Source organism: Tachypleus tridentatus, chromosome 13 (genome assembly GCF_004210375.1).
Source record: "Tachypleus tridentatus isolate NWPU-2018 chromosome 13, ASM421037v1, whole genome shotgun sequence".
Classification (NCBI taxonomy): domain Eukaryota; kingdom Metazoa; phylum Arthropoda; class Merostomata; order Xiphosura; family Limulidae; genus Tachypleus; species Tachypleus tridentatus.
The window spans coordinates 9,648,027-9,654,642 of record NC_134837.1 but is presented as its reverse complement, the minus strand read 5'-3'; positions in this window follow the sequence as shown (position 1 = coordinate 9,654,642).

The following is a 6,616-nucleotide window of genomic DNA, read 5'->3' as shown; positions in this document are numbered from 1 at the left end:
ATATTTATTATTCTGAATTAATATATTGTATTGTTCATTAACATTAATTTCAAGTCCTAGCCTCACACATTTTCATTTACTGTGTGGTAAGTTATCAACTTTGTATTTCAGTAATTTAAAAGTCACCCTTTGGATTTCTGTGGTTGTCAAAGTATTATTATTATTTTTTGTTCTATTCTGGTTGCAGTGGCAAATTACTCTATACCATTGCAATATCTTTTTCTACTGATGTCTTTTCCAAAACAACATTACTTCCTCTCACCCAAAGCTATCTCAGTCCTGGTTTGCCCTTTAAGCATTGCTATAAAATGTTTGCTATCAGTGCACCAGTCTTTTCTACTCCTTTATTTTCTCACCATTTCAGAACATGTGCTGATCATGTGACCACCCTCCATCAATCATATTGTGTCATTTATTACTAGCATTTCTGACTACTTCTGCCACTCTAACACTATGCTAACTTTCTCAGTTGGCATTCTATTGTATAGACATGTGTTTTTAAATCATTCTTCATGTAACAAACTTTGGACCATGACCAATCACAAATTAATATCACTTTTAACTTGTGTTTGATTTTTGTTGTTTATACTTGTTTGTTTTAGATAAACTTCTGTTTTCTAATTTGTTAATATGAATTAGAGATTTAACCCTTTTGCCATGGGTATCCTTTACTGTGCATGAAACAAAGTTTTAGTGTCTTATGTTCAAAATTTATTAATGTGCTTTTTTGACATCATTAAATAAATTAACAGAGTGTAAAGTTTCAACTAATAATCCATATTTTAATTCTTTAAGTTTTAAGATATTAATTCTCCAGGGCAATATTTAAAAAAATACTGCGTTTTTTCGAGTGTGACACTTTTTCTAGGCATCTTTTATCATCTGTTTTATCCATCACACATTCATAAAGTACAAAATTAAAGTTACTCACTATAAAATCTTGATTGCTCAGACAAAACATAATTTTTCATAATTTTCAATTTTGTTTGGTTACAAAGCTGTCATAGAATATCAGACCCCTCTTGCTGTACCCACCTGTCACATCCTCTTTTTTGTTAATAGTTGTCTTTTACATTGAATTATATTTTACCTATAACTAATAGAATATCAAGGTTTGATCTCTATCCTATGACATTTTGTATTAAGTTACAGACAAGTGTCAGTTTCTCTTACAATACAACTTTTGTTACCATGGGAATCACAACAGATAACTTGGATGAATTTGTAACAGCTTTTGTTGCATAGGTAGAAATGCCAGAAATATTGTAATTGTTTGAGAAACTTATCTTCCTTTTGCATGTTATTAGTCTATGTTCTTTGGTGCATTAGTTAATTAACAAAATATTTCGTTCATTGCTATCATTACTATAAAATATGCTTAAGTGTTCTCAACATTTGACACACAAAAAAAAAATTGGGTAAGTACTTTATTTCTTGTTTTTCCTGTTTATTCTTTATTCAATACTCTAAAGGTAATTGAAATGTAAAAATAGGGATTTTGTAAGGTTAGTTAAGATTAGATTAGGTGAAATAAATAGTAATAATAATGTAATAAAAATGTTTTACAAGACAAGAATGCAAGCAACTAGGTAGTAGCTCATGGGTAGTGTAATTCAATAGCATAATGTGAGCTACATGCATATTGAGTGATACAACTTATAATGGCACGAATAGTAGTTACAGTTCAAAGGGTAGTCAAAAGGGGGAGAAAAGTAAAGTTTAATTGTAAATGGATGTATACTGTTATGAGTATAGTTTCATATTACAATTTGAAATCATTCTAGAAAGAAAAGAAGAGTAATTTCGATTTATATTATATTTTTTGGACAAAGTCTCCCACTCTCACCTCTAGAAGCAGAGACACAACCTTCTGCAACTGTAATTAATGAGAACAGAGGCATCTATTTTACTCCAACATCATGAAATGATCCCATGTGAGGTGGACCTGTTCCAACCAATTAGTTTATTATTTTATCTATCAATACCCATCTGGGAAAAGCTGATGATTTTGATATTATGGGTATCAGTGAGACTGGGTTAACTTTGAACAATTTTGATGAAGGAAATTTGTTTGAAATACCAATCTACAGATTATTTACTAGATACAGAATATTGAAAAAAAAAGTGGGAGTAGTAGCTTTATGTGTGAGGAGTGAACTATATTCTGTTGAGTTAGAATATATTAAAGATAACAGCAATAAGGTTGAGTCAGCTTGGGTTAGTGTTAATGGATATCAATGAAAAGATGTTATTATGGGATATTTTAATTTTAGGGTATCGATTGGGATAATTTTGTTCTGACAATGAGAGGGATAGGCTTTTGAAAATTTTTCAGAATTCTTTTGAACACCAATTGGTGACAGAACCTAGAATAAAGAAATCTATATTAGATTAAATATTAATTTCCAAAGTCAGTAGGATAGAGTTGTGGTTGGTGAGCTTTTAAGTACATGCAGAAATGGAAATATTAGGTTTGGTATTTTATTACATGTAAAATTGAAGACAAATTGTATCCTAATTCCAAATTTTGGTAAAGATAATTTTGATGGAATGAAACATGATCTAGTTCTGTAGATTTGGTTAAAAAGCTGGCAGGTGATCTTGAACAGATGTGGTAAGAACTTAAGGTAAAAAAATTGATATGTATACATGGCATGCATATTCTATACATAAAATACAGGATAGTTCCAGTATGGTTTAGTAAAGTTTAAGCAATCATATTTGGGATAAACAAAATAAACACAATAAATTTAAACTTATTGGACAAACCAGAGCACTTAATGTATGAGAAAACCTTAATGTAAAATATATCACTTGAAGTTCTGAAACTGTAAGACTAAAATTGGGAAATATGAAAATTGATAAATCCCTGGACCAGACAACTTTTATCCTAGAGTTTTAAAGAAACTTAAAGATTATGTTTATGAACCACAACCTAATACTTTTTATAAGTCATTGAGTAGTAGAAGAGTATTAGAAAACTGGAAGTTGGTGATAGTCTAATATTTAAAGAAGGTGATAAACATTTCCCAGGCAATCATAGGCCAGTTATTCTTGATGATGAGAAACCCACTTAAAGTAAAAATGTATCTCAGGACAACTGGTATGATTAACCTGAAAATGACCTAAGAAGGTTATAACATTCTTCTCTGCTTTATTAGTAAAAGTGTTAATATTCATACCAGCCATCCTGAGATATATAGGCCAGTTAATCTTAGATCAGTAGTTGGAAAGTGTTTGGAGTGTGTAATTAAAGATGCATTACAAATTCACTTAAAGCAGATTAACATAATATGAAAGAGCCAGCATGCTTTCAGCAAGGGAAAGTCTCGGTTAACAAATATTGTGACATTCTTTGTGGATGTCACTGAAAGAGTTAATTAAGGAAATACCATGGATTTGGTTTACCTTGATTTTCAGGAAGCATCTGATGATAAGATGCCTTACAATCTTGCTACAAAAACTAAATATGTGGTTCTGGGAGGAATGTTGTTTACTTGGATAGAAAACAGTAATAAATGGAATTAGGTCTGACTGGGTCATACTAACAAGTGGTGTGTCTCAGGGCTCTTTACTGAATTATCTGCTATTTGTGACTAGTATTAATGATATTTATTCTGGAATGAGTAATGAAATTTTGAAGTTTGAAAATGACATTAAGGGTTTGGGGGTTGCTAACTGCATCAGAAATACTGCAGACTTACCAGGAGATTTAGATCATTTAATGTATTGGGCCAATACATGGCAGATGTTTACATGTTCGAAATGTGATGTGTGTAGGTTTTCTCAATTCAAATTATTCTTAAAATTTAAATACGAATATATTAAATACTGCACGTAAAAAAAAATCATGATGTTGTGATAGAAAAATTCACTTAAGTCATCTAAGCAGTGTATTGTAGCTAGCAATATGGTTAATAGGATTTGTAGTAGTATATATAGAAATACTGAATACAAGAGAAGAGGTATTGTTGTTTCACTGTATAGATCATTTTCAAGGTCAAATTTAGAGTACTTTATATAGTTTTGGTATCTCTTCCTCAAGAAAGATATTGAATTGTAAGAGAAGATTCAGAGAAGAGACACTAACATGATACCTGGGATGGCTGGATTGTCCTATGAGGACAGACTAAAAATATCTGAACTTGAATTCTCCAGAGAGGAAAAGTTCAGAGGGGACTTGATTAAGTGATTGAGTTTATTAAGGGTATTGATAATATTTATCATTGAAACTTTTTCATGTCTAGCAGTGACAACAGTAGAATAAGGGAGCATAAATTGAAACTTTGGTAGAGTTGGAATTATTTACAATTTAGATAGGATTACTTTTTAAACAAGGAATTTCGGTTTTTGAAATTAGCTGTCTTCAAGGGTGGTTGAGGAAGAAAATTTAACTGAGTTTAAGAAAAGATTGAATGCATACATGAGTAGTAAGGGTGACCATATTTGGGAGTTGGAAGGGACATCCTTGATGAAATAATAAGCTCCTTTTGTCCATTTAAAATTTTATGAAATGTATAGCTTACCAGCTGACACCCAATGGAGAATAGGATTCTTATAGTATTGGTGAAGATTAGGAATGCTGGAAGGAAAACGAAAAAAGTGAGAAGACTTATCCAGTCAAAGGCAAAAGAATGTGTGTATAGTTGAAAAGGTAGGAAGATCATGTGTGAGATCATGAAGATGATGAATGACAAAAGTACAAGTAGTCTACATCCCAGCTTTAACAATCTCCTTTAAAGGACAGTGAAGGCATGCAGCAACAGACATAGTAATGGCATGAATGTGATGCGATGTTGTGGATATGGCAACCTATCAGAGATAAATTCAAACAGAAGTTGATGAACCAAACCAGTAAGCATAAAAGGAAAAGGCCATTGGAAATGGAATGGTTCCAGGGAATAAAAGGTTGGGATTGTGAACCCAAAGGAGACCGTACATGCCATATATCATCTTAAGGAATGAATTGGACAAAGAAGTTGATCAGGACTGGAATGGGAATATAGGTTAAAAATGGAAGGTTAAGAAAAGGTGAGAGAGTAAAAAACACTTAAAATTTTGGCATAGGTCTTAGAGAAGAAGGACCAGTTTGGATAAAGAATGGCATAAGAGGGATGATATAATGTGTGGGTAACATTAATGACATAAGTAGCTGAACTATGACTACAAGGAAGGTCTTTAGGAAAAGCACGTAGATAGAACATGAAGACAAAAGTTTATATGGAGGAAAGAGCATTTAGAACCACATTTAGATCACAATAAACAATTCAAAGAAGTATAAAAGGAGGGAAAAGAAAGGAAAAAAATGAAGCCAGATGAAATGTTGGGTAATCAGTAAAGTCACCCAATAGCTAGACACAATCGAAGTGGAGAAGTCTTTATTTAACAACTGGGTGAATAATAGGGAAAGGTGGGAAGTGCAGAAACAATGAGAAAGAGAAAAAATTCAAAAGATATATTATCTGTGGTAATAGACATGGACAAAGGCTTGATGAATCAGGAAGGAAAAATGTAACACATTCAACCAGAGACTGGGCTTAGACAATGGAACTGACTAAAGCCATACATGTAGGTAGGAAGTGTTGACACTCACGAAATGAGGGGCCACTCCATGAGGAGAAACTTGGAAGAATATAATCAATTTAACACGAAATTTAGGGAGCCAGGAAAATGGAAAGCTACAATCATAATGTGGTGACCATGAGCACAGAGACCTGGAATTGGTACCACTGGCTCTATGATATAAGTGACCACTTTGAAGATGTTGTAATGCACCATAACAACCACCATCCCAGCTGAAGTAGAGGAAAGTGGGACAAAGCTTAACAACCTCAGTAAAGGTGGTATGGAGTGAACACTCCATGGTAGATCAGAGATTGGAAGGTGATGGATGTGAGAATTATTCATTCCAAACATGAAGATGAAAGAGGAAGCTAAACTTTACTGAGGTTGAAAAGAACTCATCACTGAATGAGGTATTGAGAAGAGTAAGAAGAGACTTCTCTCTATCATGAGGAATCCTATTTAATAGTGCATCTTGTTAGAGTAGTGTGGTCTCTGGACTTCAAATGGATGGAAGTAAGCAGGAGCCAATAATCCACAGAATGAAGTGTGCAAAGACTCAGAGTCAGAAAAAATGTTTGTACCTCCACAAACTTAGAGCCAAGGTTAGTCTGAATGGTTGGGTCTTGAATTTGAGAATCTTGACTTAAAGTTGCAAACAGCTATCAATAAAGTGGACACTATTGGGCAGAACAATAAAGTGTAGATTACTGGGATTAAATTAGGTTTCTAGTATCACAAACGTTGAAGTAGCCAAAATCAAGTTTAGCCATGGGAAATAAATGAATACATAACAAGTCAAAAGATTTTAAGTCCCACTGATGAAAATTAGGATAATAAGATATACAGTTAACAATGATGCAAAACAATCAAACAGAATAAATGAAATATTACAAGTAGTAAAGCTGTGTAATGTAGAAAACTATTAAAGTATACTCGTTAACAAAATACTGATAAATATCTTATGGACAAACCATCTAATTGTATCTAGTCCACAAAGTACCTGAATGTAAATGTCACTTGGACAATGTCTAAATTAAGTCTTTCTCCCAGA